This window comes from Bubalus bubalis, chromosome 1 (assembly GCF_019923935.1).
Source record: "Bubalus bubalis isolate 160015118507 breed Murrah chromosome 1, NDDB_SH_1, whole genome shotgun sequence".
In the NCBI taxonomy this organism is placed as follows: domain Eukaryota; kingdom Metazoa; phylum Chordata; class Mammalia; order Artiodactyla; family Bovidae; genus Bubalus; species Bubalus bubalis.
In genome coordinates this window covers 29,637,693-29,658,390 of record NC_059157.1, presented here as the reverse complement: position 1 = coordinate 29,658,390, position 20,698 = coordinate 29,637,693, and the positions used below count along the sequence as shown (strand labels likewise).

Sequence of the window (20,698 nt, the reverse complement as noted above, 5' to 3'; positions counted from 1 at the left end):
AAACAGCACTCCTGGCTAAGCCCAATTTGCATAGGGCAGGCCCAGGTGGAGGAAAAAACATATAAAAGGAGGAGCCAAAGCGCTTTCTCTCAGACTCTCTCTCCCGCGTGCATGAGCGCGCGCTCTCTCTCTCTTTCTCTCTCTCTTTCTCTCTCTCTCTTTCTCCCTCCCCACGCACTCCTCCACTCTCTTCTCTTCAAGTCTTGGATTCTCCTGCTATCTTATAAATAAAATGGAGCTGTAACAACAAAAAAAAGAAAATGCAAATAAAAACCACAATGAGATATCACCTCACACCCATCAGAATAGCTGTTATCAAAAAGACAACAAATAACGAGTGCTGGCAAGGACTTCAAGGAAAGGGTATCTTATGCACTACTGGTGAGAATATAAATTGTTGTAGCCACTATGGAAAAGAGTATGGAGATTCCTCAGAAAATTAAAAATAGAACTACCATTAAGTTCCAGCAATTTCACTCCTGGGTATTTATCCAAAGAAAACAAAAATACTAATTAGTAAAGACATATGCACCCCTGTTTGTTGCAGTGTTATTTACAATAGCCAAGATATGGAAGCCACCCAAGCACCCATCCATAGATTAATAAGGAAGATGTGGCTTATATGTGCAATGGAATATCACTCAGCCATAAAAAGAATGAAATCTTGCCATTTGTGACAATATGGGTGGACCTAGAGGATATAATGGAGAAGGAAATGGCAACCCACTCCAGTGTTCTTGCCTGGAGAATCCCAGGGGTGGGGAAGCCTGGTGGGCTGCAGTCTATAGGGTCACACAGAGTCGGACACGACTGAAGTGACTTAGCAGCAGCAGCAGCAGCAGAGGATATAAGTGAATAAGTCAGGCAGAGAAAGGCAAATAGTGTATGATTTCACTTGTGTGTGAAATCGAAAAAACAAGACAGGGAATTCTCTGGTGGTCCAGTGGTCCACATTTTCACTGCTGAGGGCATAGGGCTAATCCCTGGTCAGGGAACTAAGATTCCGCAAACCCAGATGGCAAAGCAAAAACATTTTTTAAATGAAAAAACAAAGCAAATGAACAAACATAACAAAACAGAAACAGAGTCACAGATACAGAGAACAAACCGGTGGTTACCAAAGGGGAGAGGGTGGGTGGAACAGAGAAATAGGTGAGGGACATTAAGAGGCACAGACTTCCAAGCAGAAAAATAAAGGTGTCATGGTATGAAACGTACAGTGTGGAGGATATAGTCAATAACTATGTAGTATCTTTGTATGGGGACAGATTCATAACTAGACTTAATGTGGTGATTACTTTGAATTGTATAGAAATAGTGAATCACTATGTTGTGTAACAGAAGCTAACATACTACATTGTAAGTCAGTTATACCTCAACAAATAAACTAACAAACAAACTCATAGGAAAAGAGATCAGATTTGAGGTTGCCACTGGTAGGAGTAGGGGGAATTGGATGAAGGCAGCTAAAAAGTACAAACTTCCACTTATAAGTAAGTACCAGGTATGTAATGTACATGATAAATATAATTAACACTGCTGCAATTATCTATGAAAGTTGTTGAGAGAAAATCTGAAGAGTTCTCAGCACATTGAAAACTATATATTTTTTCTATTTCTTTAATTTTGTATCTATATGAGATGATGGATGTTCACTAAACTTAACTGTGGTCATCATTTCATGATGTATGTAAGTCAAATCATTTTGTTGTTTACCTTAAACTTATACAGTACTGTATGTCAGTTATATCTCAACAAACTGGAAAAAAGTTTATTTAAACCTGCAAAAAAATTTTTTAATGTGGATACTGGCTAAATAAAATGCTACCTTCTCCCCCAGGGTAGAGGGAGAATTCGAAAAATAAAACGGCACGAAAACAATACACTCAAATGATATGAGATGTACATATGAAGCAAGAAGAGAAGGATTTTATCTTTTTTATGCCTACACTGAATTTCTAATATCCTGGTACTTGTACTAAGTCGCTTCAATTGTGTCTGACTTGTTGCGACCCCATGGACTATAGCCCATCAGGCTCCTCTGTCCACAGGATTCTCCTGGCAAGAATACTGGAGTGGGTTGCCATTGTCTTCTCCAAGATTCCGGTACTCAATGAATAATACAGCAGTGAATATATAGAATAGATAAAATGAGAGTACTGATGTTCACCCCAATTTATTTTTTAGAGCTTACACTGAAAACAGCACAGATGACATCCTCATTACATCGTGTTTTAGTATCACCCAGTTGTGTTTAGTGTTACATTCTTGCCCATCCGCCCTGAAGGACACCGCAGCTGCCACATCCAGGACGGAGAGAGTCATGACGTTACACTGAATTTTACCGTAAAATTTCATGCCAATTGACTTTAAATAGTGATTGCAGGACACTTTATTATGATGAGTTTTAACTCTTGTTTTTCAGCTCGTATACATAAAGAGGCAGGGTTCTATTTTCTTTTTCCGAATACAAAAATAAACGTGGTACATAGCTAAGGAGCTCTACTCTGTAGCCTTAACACCGCCTGGATTGAGGGGATGCCAGTGAAGTCAGGCAAGAAGGCAGTGGTCAATGCAGGAGCCTTGAGAAAGCCCCAGATGTATTTATTTTAATGTCTCAGTAGCAAAACTCCTAATATGTTAACCTTAAATGGGCAAAATAAATAGAAAAGAGAAGCCTCAGGGGATGTCTGTGACCAAGGCTGAAGCAACTGCTAAAACAAGAAGGAATAAACAAGCCTCCAGAAAAATGAGGACTGGAAAGACATTTCCCCAGTTCTATGTATCACTCCTTTTCAAAACACTTGATGTTTAAATCTGTTTGAAGTTTTTGAAGTGGGAGGGGACATAGGTAAACCTGTGGCTGATTAATGTTGATGTTTGGTGGAAACCAACACTACTGCAAAGCAGTTACTCTTCAAATAAATAAATAAGTAAATAATGTTTTAAGTTTTAAAACTGAATCATAAAGACAGTGTTTGAACTGGGATAGTAATAATTGCTACAGAAAACATGAAACTGAAGGAAGGTTAGTTCTCAAAACATGAAACCTGCTTCTATAATAATGTTTTGATACCAAGTTTAAGCAACTAATTATCAGCATTTGTTGTTTGAATTCAAATGCTGATATTTACAAAGTATCTGACACTCAAAAAAGTAGAATAGGGTTATTGGGAACAAAGAAAGGCATCACAAATCCTTGAGCTTGTCATCTTTAAAGTGATGTATCCTGTTACTTATAAATGTAATTTTTGAGGGTTGTTTTTTTTTTTTAAACTTCGCATTGTTTTAGATGTCAAAACATGAAATGACTAACTTCCTAATCAGGAAAGACATTTTCCAAGTTGTTAAAAGAAGAGTCACAGTGATTGAGCTCTGCAGAAGAACCCGAAACCCAAGGCTTCTTTGGTGACTAATAAAAATGCGTGATTTGATTTCCATTATTTGTGCTAAAGCCATTCACAAGTCTACAGCTGAGAACTCTCTTTAGACAGTTAGAACTAAGGCGAATCTAATCTCTTTTGTTCTGTTTTGAAAAAGTGCCTTTGATGGTACTTACATAACAAGCACAGATTATTCTGGAAAGCATCGAATTCCTGGAGTGTTTACTTGCTACTAGGAGAGACAGTATTTCAAGTATTCTCTTAAATTGGAATTATACTAGGGCCGAGACTATGAAAACTGACCGTAAAATGCAGGCTACCTTGAACCTCAGCAGATAATCCACAGGGCAAAGAACTATCTGTGCATTCGAGTGTCAAAAGGATATTCAACAGGGGGTGTGGAGCTATATTTCCTTAAGGTCAGTTCTTGCTGAAGTTTTTATGTAAAAGGCAACATAAAGGCTTCCTTGGTGGCTCAGATGATAAAGAATCTGCCTGCAATGTGGGAGACCTGAGTTCAGTCCCTGGATTGGAAAGATCCCCCTGGAGAAGGAACCCACTCCAGTGTTCTTGCCTGGGAAATCCCCTGGACAGAGGAGCCTGGCAGGCTACAGTCCACAGGGTCACAAAAGAGTCCAACATGACTTAGCCACTAAACAACAGCAACAACAACAATTTGTATATAGCAGAGCGTTTGTTTTTCTCACAGGTCAGAGGGCAATGACATGATTTTGTGGCTATGGTCTCTTAATTTCCCTTGAATTACCTTCAATTATCAGATCTCTCTCTTTTTTTTAATGGATCAGAGTAGCCTTTATTTCCAACATGACAGCAGATTGGGTCATTTAAGTTTTGAATGAGGATCTTAAGATGTTTGATTGCTCATTCATGGGCACCAACATGACTTTGTGTCCATAATCTTATAGTTCTGCCTGAATTCTTTTGATTATTGGGCATTCCATTCTGAAGAGGAGCAGGGTCAATGCCTCTCCTCAATTTTGCTCAAGAATTCTGTGTTAGTTATGTTATTTTTGTAGACTTGAATTTAAGCACCAAGGCCAGCTGTACAACTATAGGACTACATTTTAGCTCAGTTAATATGAGGATTTTAAGACTGGAGCCTGAAAGATTTTCCATGGAATAATTTTAATCCAGTAAATTGCTAGGTCATTTAAAAATTATTCTATTCAGAGTTCATATATAATTCAGAAGACAGGACACACAGAGCGGTGGGAAACATTGAGGAATGTTAGATTTTTTTTTAAGAGATAAACACAAGAATAAAAATATGGTGCATATTAATTTTATGTACCAGAGTTTAGCCTGAATTTACTTTGAAATGGGGTCATATACACCATTCTTTCTGCATAAACTACCCTGAGTGGTCAATGCATTTCTCTCTCTCTGTGGTAGGACTAGCAGTATTCATAAATGCCAAATGATTTCACTTTTCAATTATAGCCAAATGACATAAGTTAAGTTGTTAACATTTGTCCTTTCTACTGTATTAATAGGCTGCTTTGAAATGTTCACGGAAAATACCCCAAGTTGTTTATTATGTTCTTTACAATCCCTGAGCTTAGATAAATGAGAATCCACGTCAAACCCTTTTCTGAATGGCTTCTCTGAACTGACAGCCAGTCTATGATGCCAGCTCGGGGGCTCCTTTGCCTCTGAGTGGGTGGCACAGATCATCTCAGTCAATAATGAGGGCACAGTTGTCCCTGCTCAGCCCCCATATAAGAACTTAAATCCCTCTGGACATTCCTGAATGAATGCTGCCTAAAGATGGGTCCTTAGTATGCAGGTCAAATTACCCATAGCATTCACACATGAATGCTGGGGTCAGAACACATTTAGCGTCATTTCATAGGAATAAGACAAAATCATTACTGTGAATAGTGTTGAACAAAAGGACATGAGATCATTGATTATTTTCATAAAAGTACAGTGTTCTTTTTCATTATACCAAATATCATTATACCTGGAAGATTTTCCTGAAGACTATAGAAACACGTGTTATAGGTGAACTGAATAGTATTGGTTCAAGAATAGTTTTTTTTTTTTAATTTAAATTTATTTATTTTAATTGGAGGCTAATTACTTTACAATATTGTATTGGTTTTGCCATACATCAACATGAATCCACACGGGCATACACATGTTCTTGAAGTCAAGTGGACCTGTATTCAAACCCAGTTTTGCCCATATATTTTTCAAGGAAACTATCAATTTTATTTCTGAGACTTTACAATGCAAGCTAGTCCAAATATGTACCGATTTTCCTTAAAAAGTATACTAGTTCAAAGTCAATCCTGGTAGATAATTTTCTTTCTGATGCTATTCCAAAGTTCCAAAGTCTGTAATTTACTCTTATTTAATGATAAAAGAATATTGGTTTCTTTTTGCACTAAATGATCACGTGATTTAATATTGTTCTAGTATCATACTTTCATGATATCTTTTACTTTTATAGTACTTAAGAATGATTATAGAATACATCTAAGTACTTACAAATGCATTTTTTTCTAAGTCAAAGCTATTGATCAACTTGATAGTATAGTACTAGGAAATTTCTGTTGGTTTCTATTCTATAAATCAAAAGCCAAATATATTCCTACAGAAAATAAACCAGAACCTTAATGTGGACCTGGTAAGTCAGACACATCATCAAAGAGACATGTAAAGAATTAGACTATAGAAACACATGTTATAGGTGAACTGAACAGTATTGGAATGATAGGTCTTGAAGTCAAGTGGACCTGGATTCAAACACAGTTGTGCCCATTTGCAGCCATCTAAATAATTTATTCGCTTAGTGGTATCCAACTCTTGTCACCCCACGGACTATAGCCCACCAGACTTCTTGGTCCATTGAACTCTACAGACAAGAATACTGGTGTGGGTTGCTATTTCCTTCTCCAGGGGATCTTCCCAATTCAGGAATTGAACCTGGGTCAGTCTCCTGGATTTCAGGCAGATTCTTTACTGTCTGAGCCGTCAGGGAAGCCCTTAAAAATGATTTATAGCAACATTATTGTCATCTTCAGCAGCAGCAACAGCAGCAGGATAAAACACCCTCCCCCACTGTTGCAAACCATCCCCAGATTGGTTAACTGGCATTATTCCCATTCACCAATATTTTGAATATTTTGAGACAGACCTTTACCTTTGATTGAATGTAATCAACACTTTCCTGAAAATACACAGACTTTATTTTATTGCTTTAGATTGAACTAAGCCACCACAGTCTATAAAGTTAATTTGTGTGTATTTTCCCATTACTCAATTACTCCATGCTCAACTTAGTGACATATTGGAATTGAAAAGGAATTCTGCTTTCCAGGCAGCTTTTCTTTCTTCCTTAAACAGAGCCTTCTTTTAGCTGAGATTCTCCCCATGCCCTCTGCCCACTGCAGCGAATAAGAGGAGACAGATCCAAAGAAATAGTTGAGTCAAACACTAGCCTCTTGTCCCAGTGAAGTTCTTACTACTGAACCTAAGGGGAAGGGACACTTTAAAGGTTGTGACAATTAGCTTTAAAAAAAGACTTTCCATTACCTTTGACAGCTTATAACCTAAGGTGATGGTTGGAGGAAAGTGATGTCTATAAAATGTCACATAAAGAATCGTGTGGCAAATTGCAGAGTGATAACATCCTGATGACAGCCATCCTTGTTTATTTCACCAAGTGAATGTGTCTCCCCTGCCGTCCACCACTGCAGAGAGTACCATAAATTTCTACTTTGAGAAGAAAATCTATGCTGTTTTAAAAGAAACACTTGACGGGGAACACATGTATACCTGTGGCGGATTCATTTTGATATTTGGCAAAACTAATACAATTATGTGAAGTTTAAAAATAAAATTAAAAAAAAAAGAAAAGAAACACTTCTTTCTTTCTGATTTGAAAGAAATAAAACTGTCTCTATTTGCAGATGACTTGATATCACATACAGAAACCCTAAAGATTCTACCAAAAAAACTGTTAGAACTAATAAATTAACTTAGTAATGATGCAGGATACAAAATCAATGTGCAAAAATCAGTTGCGTTTCTATCCACGAATCACTAATATCACTAATCATGAAATATCAGAAAGATTAAGAAAATAATCCTGCTTGCAATTGCATAAAAAATAACAAACTACTTGGAATCAATGAAACCAAGGAGATGAAATACTTGTACACTAAAAACTGTAAGACATCAGTGGAAGAAATGGAAGAAGCTATAAATAATGGAAAGATATTTCATGCTCAAGGGTTGGAAGAATATTGGTAAAATGTCTGTACTACCCCAAACAATCTATAGGTTCAAAGCAGTCCCTACCAAAATTTCAATGGCGTTTTTCACAAATAGAAAAGACAATTCTAAAATTTGTGTGGAATCACAGAAGATCATGAATAGCCAAGGTGATCTTGAGAAAGAAGGACAAAACTGGAGACATCACGCTTCCTCATTTCAAACTCTATTACAAAGCTATAAAATAAAAAATATGGTATTGGCCTTAAAAACAGACACACAGACCAATGGAACATAATACAGAGCCCAGAAATAAACCCATGCAAATATGCTCAGTTTATTTATGACAGACGAGCCAAGAATATATGGTGGGAAAAGGACAGTCCCTTCAATGGTGCTGGGAAAACTGGACAGCCACATGCAAAAGAATAAAACTGCATGCCTGTCTTGCCCCATACACAAAAATCAACTCAAAATCCATAAAAGATCTGAATATAAGGTCTAAAACCATAAAGGTCCCAGAAGAAAATACAAGGCATAAGCTTGACTTAGGTCTTCACAATATTTTTTTTTGTACTTGACAACAAAAGTAAAGCAACAAAAGTGCAAATACACAAGTAAGAGTATAGCAAACTAAAAGCTTCTGCACAGCAAAGGAAATCATCACAGAAGGACAAAACAGCCTCCAGAATGGGAGAAAATATCTCCTAGTCATATATCCGATAAAGGGCTAATATATAAAGAACTCCTATAAATCAACTGCAAAAAGCCAAAACTCAAAAAAGACCAATTTGATTAAAAAATGGACAGAGGAACTGAATAGACATTTTTCAAATAAGGACATACAATGGCCAACAGGTACATGAGAAAGTGTTAACATTACTAACCATCACAGAAATGCAAATCAGAACTACAATGAGATTTTACTTCACACCTGTTAGAACAGCTACTATCAGAAAGGCAAGCGATAACAAGTGCTGGTGAAACGTGGGGATAAGGAAACCCTTGTGCGCTGTTGGTGGGAATAAACTGGTGCCGGTACTACAGGGGAAAATACAGAGGTCCCTCAAAAAGTTAAAAACAGAACTACCATATGATCCTGGAATCCCACTTGAGGGAATATATCCAAAGGAAATGAAGATAGAGTATTGAAGGGCTGCCTACACTCCCGTGTTCACTGCAGCATCATTCCCAGTAGTCAAGACACGGAAGCAACTTAAGTGTGTGCCAACTGATGAATGAATAAAGATGTGGTATATTTACACAATAAAACATTATTCAAGTGTGAGAAAGAAGGAAGTATTGTCATTTGTGACAACATGGATGGACCTTGAGGGCATTATGCTAAGCAAAATAAGTAAGACAAATACTGCATGTTATCACTTATATGTGGAATCTAAAACAGAAAAAACCCCAAACCGTCAAACTCATAGAAACAGAGAGTAAGAAAGTGGTTGCCAGGGGCTGGGGGTGGGGGCAGGGAAATAGGGAGAGGTTGGTAAAACGGTACAAACTTTCAGCTGTCAGAGGAATAAGGTCTGAGGATGTAATGTATGACATGGTGACCGTGGTTGATAACACTGTATTGCAGAATTGAAATGTGCTGAAAGTAGAGCGCTTCCCTCGTGGCTCAGTGGTAAAGAACCTGCCTGCCAATGCAGGAGGTCCATGGGTTGGGAAGGTGCCCTGGAAAAGGAAATGGGAACCTACTCCAGTATCCTTGCCTGGGAAATCCCATGGACAGAGGAGTCTGGTGGACTATAGTCCATGGGGTTGCAAAAGAGTCAGACAGACTTCATGCCTGAACAACAACAACCGAGAGAGTAGAATTTAAATATTCTCAACAAAAAAATAAAAGATTAATATATGAAATGATGGATGTGTTAACAAATGGAGAGAATCATTTCACAGTGTACACATGTCATCTTTATGTACACTTGCAACATCTTACAACTGTGTATGTCATTTATAGCTTCCATAAAGTTGAAATTTAAAAATGTTAATTACAGTTATGTTCAATGTAAAAAAACAAAAGAACCATATTTTTAAAAAATGTGAACTTTGAAAAATTTCCTCCATTTTCAAAATTAAAAAACATTATTTATCAAAGTATAATTGATTTATAATATTGTGCTAATTTCTGCTGTACAGCAATATGACTGAGTTATATACATTCTTTTTAATATTGTTTTCTATTATGGTTTATCCTGGGATGTTAAATATAATTCCCTCTGCTATCCAGTAGGATCTTGTTGTTTATTCATAAATTTCCTATTTTTATTTTTAAACCTTTCATTTTAATTTTTATACACTGATATCACAAGTTAGCTGATATAAAAGGAAATTAAATAATCTAGTTTAGTTTTATATATATCATATTTAGACTTTAAGTGGAAGCAAACATTAAATGCTGTGGTAGTAGTAAAGAAGTATAATTTTATGTGTGTTTTATTTTTTTAATTTCAACTTCTGAAAAGGACCTGGGATCAGTCATTTCAATTTCTGAGATTAGGCTTTTGGGGATTAAGAAAAATGACTGCTCCAAGATCAAATAGTAACAAGCTGACACTCAAAACTGACTTAGCTCTCCTGACAGTGAAGAAAAGGCATCTCCTTTTAAGACATCTTCAAATGTAATTGAAATCAAGGTGCTTCCCCTCAACACATTACAATTAATTATAATACAGTACATTAGGCATAGTGCCTGAGTGCTGAATCCTACCTACATGGCAGGGGCTACAAGACAGAGATATATGTACCTCCTACAAATGAGGAGGTGTGGTAGATTCTATAGGTAAAACACAGACCTGGTTGATGAATAAGTAAGGACTGTTAACAGAGGACCATAGATTTATTCTTCTAGAACTAACATGGAGATAATGGTTGCTTATGACAAGGATTTCTTTTGCCCAACTACTGCACAAGCCTAAATAGATAGCTTTATTTAGGCATAAGCCTAGATCAATAACTATTGCTTTTTTTTTTTTTTTTTTTTAAGAAAACCGCAGAATTTTAAGTTAATATTTATTTGGACGTATTTCCATGGCAATGTTATTTTTTGAAATAACTACCTTTAAATAATCTGCTTATTGTTAATTGACTGTTAAAGAGTCACATTTTTTTCTTTTGATTGAACACACCTGCTTCCTGAACACCTGAAATAATGTTTGCATAACTTAGCAAGGGCAAAAAGCCTGCTGTATACCGCCAGCAGCAGTACAAACCTGTGTTTGTGTGTGTCTCAGATATGACATGGTGAGACTCTATTTGCTACTCTATGTGGGATTTGAATTTGGGGGTGCTGGTGGTGGTAAGAACTTTGCTCTAATTGGGTCACTTAACATTTAAATAATATTTCTCTCGCAAAGTTTATTTAGAATGAAAATGTATCTCAAATCAGTTCACAAACATCTTAAGATAATTGGACTAATTTGTGAAAATCCAAGGAAGAAAATAAGAGGCCATTGAAGGAAAATACTGCCTCTGAAGAAATCCTGAATTTATTAAAAGTTGAAACTTGGTATTTTTGCTGAAGAGTGGGTAGTTTATGACACTCTTCATTGGAGCCAAAGAAAATAGATAATAAAGACAGATATCTTCTATTTTCATTGTTAAAATTATCGACTTCTTATATCCAAATGTAATATTCAGAGTGCAAAAGTAGTTCACTAGATCTTTAGCAAGAAATCTGGCAAAATGCTTCATGACATCTCTATGTACTAATGTGAAAGTGTTAGGTGGAATTACAGATGAATGAAAAATCATTTTCAGGAGCACCCTTCCCCGGCTGTGTGTTTTCAACATTTTTATTTTGGGGGAAAATAACTAGCATACTTATCAGTTCCACAGAAGGCATATACCCAAGAGAGGACTAGGTAACGAGTAGAAAGATTATCTTAACAGGCTGAGTTAAACTTTAACAGGGATAAATAAAAAGTCTTGCAACTCAGCTATACCAAATTGTTTCATGATAAGGTTGAAAAGATTGATTTCTCAAAACTTTATCAGAAATACGTCTGCGAGCTTTAGTGGGCTACGAGCTCAGTGTGACACAGGCGTTTAAAAATGTGATTGTATCAATATAAAAATGAGCAGTGGTTGTAGAAATCAAGGAAGATTATGATCTCACTTTTACACTCACGTTGGCACCTCATGGCCTCAATTAAAAAAAAAAAATGTCGTTCTTTAGGTTTTGCCCATGAGCCAGCCTGCTGCGGATGTGAGTGTCTCCGCAGATTTTAGAGGCCAGCCCTGAATGCTGAAGGGAAGTGGAGAGGCCTCTGAGTGACTTGGTGGAAAGTGCTGTCGTGTGAGTGTTAGCAGCCATAAGAAAATTACTGACAGTACCCTGATTTTTTTGTTTGTTTGTTTTTTCATCTCAGGGAAATCATCTCAGTGGCTTTTAGGATTAATACTCTTAAGTTATTCACACTTAGGCTTTGCACTGACAGGGAGAAGAATAACAGTTGTAACTCAAAGTTTCAGTATCCCTTAGGATGCACCAACCAGTCCATTCTGAAGGAGATCAGCCCTGGGATTTCTTTGGAAGGACTGATGCTAAAGCTGAAACTCCAGTACTTTGGCCACCTCATGTGAAGAGTTGACTCATTGGAAAAGACTCTGATGCTGGGAGGGATTGGGGGCAGGAGGAGAAGGGGACGGCAGAGGATGAGATGGCTGGATGGCATCACTGACTCGATGGACGTGAGTCTGGGTGAACTCCGGGAGTTGGTGCTGGACAGGGAGGCCTGGCGTGCTGCGATTCACAGGGTCGCAAAGAGTCGGACATGACTGAGCGACTGAACTGAACTGAACTAGGATGCACCTGAATTTAAGAAACATGATATCCAACTCTCCCCCGGTGGCTCAGACTATAAAGAATCCTCCTGCAGTGCAGGAGACCTGGGTTTGATCCCCGGGTTGGGAAGATGCCCTGGAGAAAGGAATGGCAACCCACTGCTCTATTATGTCCAAATGCAACTATTTCTCAATGCTGGGTTTTAAATAATTTGGTTTATAACTCTCATCGGAAAGGATATAAATAACTCCATCCTATAACTAAGGGCTTTAATAATTCTGCATTATACAACAAAACTGGAGTTGATATCTGTTACTCTCTTGCTCAACAAGATGCCAACTCAAATGACCTCACTTGTAGGTCTTAACCAAGTCACATGTTCCCAGCATTCTTCACTTTTTAATACCTAATATAGTCCTTTATACCCTGCCACTATTTAAAGCTAAAACTTTCACTCAGTCCACCAAAAATAGGCAAAGAAAACAGCATACAAATTTATACTTAAATTAAACATTGGGGAACAGTGAAAATTATTTGAACAAAGATTGTACCGTTTCATGACACCTTAGACACACTCGCTACATCTAGAAATTATTGGAATACTCTTTAAGATGATTGTTGGACATATTTTAACATATACAGTTAAAGTCTTATTTGATCTGCTCCTTGTTAGTCTTCCCTCCCCCCTTTTATCTATGGGGAGAAGTTCTCTACTATCTTCCTTTTGAGTTTTGGCTGCTCTTTGAAAAGCATAAAAGACTTCATCTTGACTTCCCAACGGCCTGAGGATTCAGGGCAGGTTGGGTTCCCCTCCAGGGTAAGCTGTGGCATGGGGTCATGATCTTAAAAACCCACCCTGGGCTTTTTGTGTCCATCATATGGACTCTGCTGTGAACTCCATCAGGTTCACAGATAGCGACTGTGTCCGCAGTGAACATCCCATGACAAAAACCTGACACTCCCTGACTTCAGCATCATTTCTTCTCTATAATGGAGAGCAGAAGCATTCCTTCATTTCTCCTGCAACATTGGAGACTTAGAAACTGTGTTATGATCACATGCTGTCATAATGATTCTAGCAAATGTAGTTGAGGAGAGCGATCACACTTGTGTTTTCTAGTGTGAACTCATTCAGTTGGGATGTTGCCCGTCTGCCCTTCCTATGTCGGGGTGAGAAATGGAGCCCATCATATTATAATTCACGTCAGGTTGTACACCTCAAACTTACAAAATGCTGTATGTCAATTATAACTCAATTAAAAAAAGAGAGAAAATATAGCTCATATTCCCTCAAGTCAGGAGGGAGCCAAAGATAATGGGTGGATCAGAAAGTTAGCAACTTTCCACTTTGTGGGAGGGGCAACTTCAGAAATATATTAATACATATACTGTCATCAGCAGCTAGGAAGTGGCAGAGTCAGGATTCAACAACATGTTTTAGGGAACTTTCAGGTACATGTTTTTTAACATTCCCTCAAGGTCTTCCTTGTATGAAAGTGAGTGTCAGTATTTAGTCTATATGTGCTTGGGCAAATCTCTGTACTTCTTGCTGCCTGAGTGTTTTAACTTATAAAATGAAAGGCTTGTTTTAAAATGCAAAAGCACATAAGGTCCTTCTGTGGTCTGAAATTTTCCTAACTCCAGAAAGAGTAGAGTTAGTTAATTTATATGTATTGAACGGTACAATCCAGTATCCTTACTAACATGATTGTATATGATATAAAGCAGAATCTTCTTGGAAGTCAGTATTTTAATGACTCCTTTACACATTAAAATTCAGAAAAAAAGATTTTGAAAGATCTGTATTTCTAGTAGCATCAGTATGTGACAGATACATATTAGTACGAGTCTGAGCCATCGTCTGTGGCCGCTTTCCTCTAGCTGCCCCGTTTACATAAGTCCAGGAATGAGGTCTATAGCACTCTTTCTATATGGCCTGTCTTCCCATATTATCTCAAGTGCCTTTCAGTGGAGATGATCAATTTTGAGATTTCATGTGGCCTAAAACAATATCCATTTTATAAATGTACATCCAAAAACAATTTGTATAAAAATAAAGTTCAGTCAATAAATTATCATCACCTTTTTAAAGCTTTTTCCATTATGGGTGGTGTGATGGTGTCAGGGACATTGGGAGTGACAAGGATCATTGATTTTGGGGGTTTTCTATTAGAGTTTGCATTTGCAGTGGAAAAAACAGATAAGTCAAGAATGTGGTTTCAAATTCCGAATGTTACATTATTTTGCATATCTCGTATTTCCAAGAGTAAAGTCTGTTGACCTTTGAGGAAACAAAAGGCTGAAAGATCTCAGCACATTGTGTTCCAAACTAGTATTTTTATTACATTTTCTTAGTGGCTGAGTCAGTCATGCCACCGCTTGCTAAATTATAATAGCATGTGAAGTACAGTGTTATTTCACATGATTTTTCATGTGGATGATTGCTATTATATGCTTTGGTTACTGTGGAAGTTTGACATCAGGCTCACAAACAAATTACCAAAGTCTTATGACCCACAGAAATTTCAATCAGCCTGTTCCTCTTTTCAGAAGCTTTGGAATTAGACTGTTTACTTAGCATAAATTATGATTTTAGGATATTTGGTTATTTATATGGCAACTATATGATACACGTGTTATTGAGTTACAGTTGACTGAGAAAGAAAATTGACTTAAGGAGAAGGATGAATTAGCAAATGTTTGTGAAGAAACAATTTATTACCTTCAAAAACATAGATTAACTCTAGGTCCAGGAAATAATGCCAAAAAATGGGTTCTTTATTTTAATAAACACATAAGAATGACTTGTGCATGTGACATCAATTTACATGTAGTAAATGTTTCAAAAAAGCCTTATTTTATGTTGAGTAGGTATTTATGCTTGGAGAAGGCAATGGCACCCCACTCCAGTACTCTTGCCTGGAAAATCTCATGGACAGAGGACCCTGGTAGGCTGCAGACCATGGGGTCGCGAAGAGTTGGATACGACTGAGCGACTTCACTTTCACTTTTCCCTTTCATGCATTGGAGAAGGAAATGGCAACCCACTCCAGTGTTCTTGCCTGGAGAATCCCAGGGACGGGGGAGCCTGGTGGGCCACCGTCTATGGGGTCGCACAGAGTTGGACACGACTGAAGCGACTTAGCAGCAGCAGCAGCAGGTATTTATGCTAGCATTTTCTTTAAGAACCTAGCTTTTAATATCATCAAAAGTAAATGGCAGCCTAGACCCTCATCCAATTATCCTCATTTGTAAATTGATACATCTAAGTTACATTTCAAATATACTTTATTTCCCACTTCATGCTGGGTTCATGATTATTCCCCTCTCCCCAAACCTCGCCCCATTTTTTAGCATTCCCTAACTCAGAGAATGTCTCCATTCATTCATTACTCAATGCATTAATTCATTAATCAAAAAATTTGAAAGCAGGCATTGTATAAGCAGAACTTGGGGGAATCTTGACCATTCCCTGTCTCCCAACTGTATGTGTTTGAAGTTAAAGAGGAGACATTTAGCCCTGGAAAGGACAGTATGCCTCTATCAGCCACACAGGAAGAGATTTGGGTATGAGAGGATAAGCATTTTTAGCTCTCTGAACTTTCTGTGGGCCAAATACAGGTAAAGCATCATTTAACATCCAGCATCAGGAGATGGGAGCACATGAAATTTAATGGTGACGCAAGGATGAATATTATTGCTTCATGTACCTATGACAGCAATGAACCCTAAATGGACGATCTTCCAGTGGTGTATAGGTGGGGGCAGCAAGCAGATAATATCAGCTCTTTATATCTACTTTACTGCTCCTTATCACAGCCAAAATTAGATCAACACAAAGCAAACCAGTAGTCCCTCAACTGACTTGCTAGTTACCTATTTTATACGCAGTAGTGTATATATATACACATGACTTCCCTGGTGGATCAGGTGGTAAAGAATCTGCTTGCCATCCAGAGACCTGGGGTCAATCCCTGGGTCGGGAAGACCCCCTTGAGGAGTGAATATATGTCAACGTCAATCCCCTAATTCATCCCACCCATCCTTTCCCCTCTTGGTGTCCATACATTTGTCCTCTACTTCTTTGTCTCTCTTTCTGCTTTGCAAATAGGTTCATCTGTCCCATTTTTCTAGATTCCACGTATAAAAGCGACTTTATGTAACATCTGTTTTTCTCTTTCTGACTTCAGTCTGTATGACACACTCTAGGTACATCCACACCTCTGCAGATTTTGATGTTGAAGGTTTCACTGCTTGCCCCACCAGCCCAGCGGTGGCAGCTCTCAGATGCACTTGTCGCATCTCTCCACATCTTTGCATCGCTCTACATGACAATCAGAGGATACTCATCTTCCCAATCACCTTGCTCATCTTCATCCGCCTTTAAGGTGCCCATGTGTGTGCATGCTAAATCGCTTCAGTCGTGTCCGACTCTTTGCAACCCCATGGACTGTGGCCTGCCAGGCTCCTCTGTCCATGGAATTCTCTAGGCAAGAATACTGGAGTGGGTTGTCATGCCCTCCTCCAGGGAATCTTCCTGACCCAGGGATCGAACCCGTGTCTCTTACATCTCCTGCATTGGCAGGTGGGTTCTTTACCATTAGCGCCACCTGGGAAGACCCCTTAAAATGCCCAGGCTTCCTCTATGCCTTGATATCTAAGTGCACAGTCTGGGCACCTGGTGGCTCTCAGGGAATCAGACAATGATCTTAAGACAGAGACAACTTGGATTCTCCCTTCCTAGAGAAGATGTTCCTACATGAAGAGCAAAATGCTCATGGACCAGTAACGCAGCATCCTCAGCAATGTATGGACATTCTGACAGATGATGTGTTGCATGTGTTCCTTTAAGTTTACATATGTCACTACACAATAACTCATAATACATTTATTGGGTCAAGAAAGACTATTGCCATAAATATACATGAAATATCAGAGACAGGAAGCACAAATAGCATTGGATTCCTTTGCCAGCACCAAAACCATCATCAGAGCCACCCTACCTGGCTCCATTAAGCTCTTGTTCATCCTGATTCTGAAGGTTTATTCTCAAGAGGAAGAATGAGCCATCAGAGGGATGAGTCATATTTTAGTTATAATCACAGGAACATTCAAAAATGAAATCATTTTATTCAGCTGAACAAATCTTATAAAAAGTAAATTACTTCATTTACCTTTGGCAAAAAGACTAATTTAGCTATTTTGAGTTCTCCCTGGAATTATCTCACCCATTCTTTCCACCCTCTGTGACACCTGCTTCCATCTCTCCCCTTTCCCAGGCCTTTCCTGGTCACACCAATAAAACAGGAAAAAAGCAGGAAACGTGGTGCTGAAAACCTTCACATCATCAAGGCAAGAGGGAAAAGGCCCCACAATCAGCAATCTTTTAAAAGCGTGCATCTTTCAAAGAAGCAAATACTTTCAAGACAGCTTAATATTTTAATCTTCATTGTTGCTTTTTTTATGCCATCTTTTAAAATCCAAACTAGAACATTATTTCTGGATTTCCAAGCTTCAGCTGTGTCTCTGTCTATCTCTACCTGTGTTTGAGTATACATGCCTCTCCCCTCACTCCAAATTCTTCTTACTCCAAATTTTCAAGATGGAGTAAAAGTGTTTTCCCCTATATTTACTATTTAAGTTCTTTCCCACACAATGGCATGATGCCTGTATTTTTATTATGGCTGTTAGTTTCCAGCACTTGAGTTGTTTTTGTTTCAGTCTTTATTTTCTATGTAAGATACACAGCTGCTTCTGTGCTGTGGGAGCCCTCGTCTTATGAGTTACAAATTTTGCGTTGTGCGTTAGTGATGAATGCTAATGGCAAAGTGAGCATCACCAGTCTGCTGCCCACGCTGTGTGGGAGGCAAGAAGGTCTGGCAGTGGAGATGCAGAGAGACCATGTACCTGATGGGGCTGGGAGAAACCAAGCTCTTCGGGTAAACACTGAGGGACCATAACAGATGCAAAACTGAGTCACAGCTCTGTTCGTAAATTGCACATAAATCTATCCCAAACAAGGATCCTACTAATTAGATATTTGGAATTATTTTAAAACCAATGTAATGCCTTCTACAATGAGATAGAATTATGTAACAGATCTCAACAACTTTTTATTACAGATATTTTGCTTCTCAAGTTCAGGTAGAGCAATTCGCAGAAATATACAGGTCTAACCAACATGCACATGGTCTCTTGCTGTGCAGCCTCGTCCAGGTGAGCCCTAAGGGTCAAAGCACCTGCTAACATGGCAGAACGGGGCAGCACATCTCTGGTGTCCTTCCACCCTTGTTCCGTGTTTTTACTGCCATCATCTTTTTGTATTATTTTTTGCTTGTTTGTTTCATCACAGTTGGGTTTATACTAAGCCCAAGCAAAATTCCCAAACTTAATGTTGGGGTTTAGGCACTCATCCTTGGAACAGTGGCAGAGTAAAATATGAATGTGTTTAAAAGAGAGACTGGGTAACTTAAAATTACGACTATTTGAAGATTCATAAATTGACTTCTCAAGCCCCTGCCTGTCCTCAGCGTGCCAGGCTTGGAACATCACCTGCCTGTTGGCCGTGTCCACCTGGATGTTCACAGGACATGTCACCCTGACCTTTCATTTCACCCTGTCACCCACCCTCTCCTCCTTTCACTTCTCCGTAAACAGCATCACCATTTCGGTTGCTCAGACCAACAGCAGTGACATGATATTTGACTTATATTTTCTCTTACATCCCTGACCCTCATTTATGAGCAGATTCTACTATCTCTGCCTTCAGAATATGTCCAGAATCCAAATGGTTTTCATTGCCTTCTCCACTACGGCCTTTCACTTTAGTCTAAGTCTGAACTATTTCAGGGGGCTTGCGACTGGTCTCCTTTCATCTGCTTATATCGCCTGCATTCTGCTGTCCCCAGAGTATTCAGGATGATCTCTCTAAAACCTGAGCGCTATCACTCAGTCCCCTGGTAGAAACCCTTCAGGGCCTCTGGTCTCCCATGCTTACCGTAGTCTGCAGGGTCCTCGGGGTCCTGGGCCCTCACTCGACCTTGGGGTTCATGCTGCCCCTCCCTCCCTGCTCCTTCTGCTCCAGGCTTGTAGACCTCCTCCCTGTGAATACATAGGCCAAGCTCACATGGTCCCAGGTCTTTGCCTTTGCCTGGAACACTCCCTTTGTTTCTGCAGCTCTCTCCTTTAGCCCTTCGGGTCTAAGTTCAAACACCCCGTTGTCAGAGAGAGCTTTCCTAACCATCCGTTACAGAATTCCCGCTCCATATTTCCTTTACCCTTTGTAAGCTTTTTTCATCAGAACCCTTCTTATCATCCCTCACCTTATGTTTATTTATCATCTCTTTCCCACCCCAAGAACATAAGCTCAGAAGAACAGGGACTTTCTCAGGAGAATGTGATTCAGAGGCAGGAAGTTCAGTCATGGGGTGGAGCCTCCTGGGCAGTTCCGCAGACACATCGGCCTCCTGTGGCTCCGCACAGGGTAGTGCCGGGAAGTGAAGAGCGCTACCAATTCCTGAAATCAATCCCCCTGTCTCCCTTTATAGTTAATGCAAAGAGGCAGTCAAACATTACCACTTAGGCAGCAGTGGGAAATTTTGCTGTTATGAACGGGAGTACAAGAAGAAGAGTGGATCAGATCAGTGTTTTATAATTGGATCAACAGAAACTCTGATCATTATTATTTGCTAATTGCTCCACTGTCATTACGCTTCAGCATCGCACACATCAATACTGCCCTATGCTCATTCTGAGCACCATTATTTGCCTTTGTTGTCTTCTCATGTGAAACTAGACAAACAGTCACCAATCAAGTTTGGACTCTGATCACGGGCATTGGTTCCAAACAATGCTGACGCAGTTCAGTGAAATTTGGAATCAGTACCACTACTTGTGATCTTAACTTTCAAGTCTAAATGGGACAGGTAGCTACCACCTATCGTAAGTATAATGAAAAAATTACTTCCTTGGTGGGAAGAACCTTCATTATTTAATTGGCTGTATGGTGGATGTTCTATCTTACATTATCAAAACATCAAGTTTTGTTAAGATTTCAAGTGGTGACTTCTAAAAAGAAAACATTTAAATTTTTAACAGGTTGTCTTTCATTTATTTCTAAAGGAGTATCCCGAATAATGGGAGGGGCCAACAAGCTAGACTGTAGTATATTTTTGGGGCAGTGTCTTACAAGTGAGCCTCAACAAACCCCATAGCTAGACCACAGATTCTGTACTTGGTCTATACATGGTTCATATCAGGTCAGATTGGAGTTTCA

General features: G+C 38.8%; 1 protein-coding gene across 4 annotated transcripts in view; it reads right to left on the bottom strand.

Moving 5' to 3' along the window:
• Positions 1-20,698, bottom strand: part of SORBS2 (sorbin and SH3 domain containing 2) — a 211,340-nt gene that overhangs the window by 102,159 nt on the left and 88,483 nt on the right. Inside the window, exon 1 of one of the 4 annotated variants that reach the window (XR_006549142.1) lies at positions 19,421-19,524. The exons of 2 other annotated variants lie outside the window; for them this stretch is intronic. The gene's annotated coding sequence lies outside the window, so the exon portion shown is untranslated. Of the gene's footprint in view, positions 1-19,420; positions 19,525-20,698 lie in introns of those variants that run through there. One more of the 4 variants, XR_006549146.1, reaches the window with a different exon arrangement.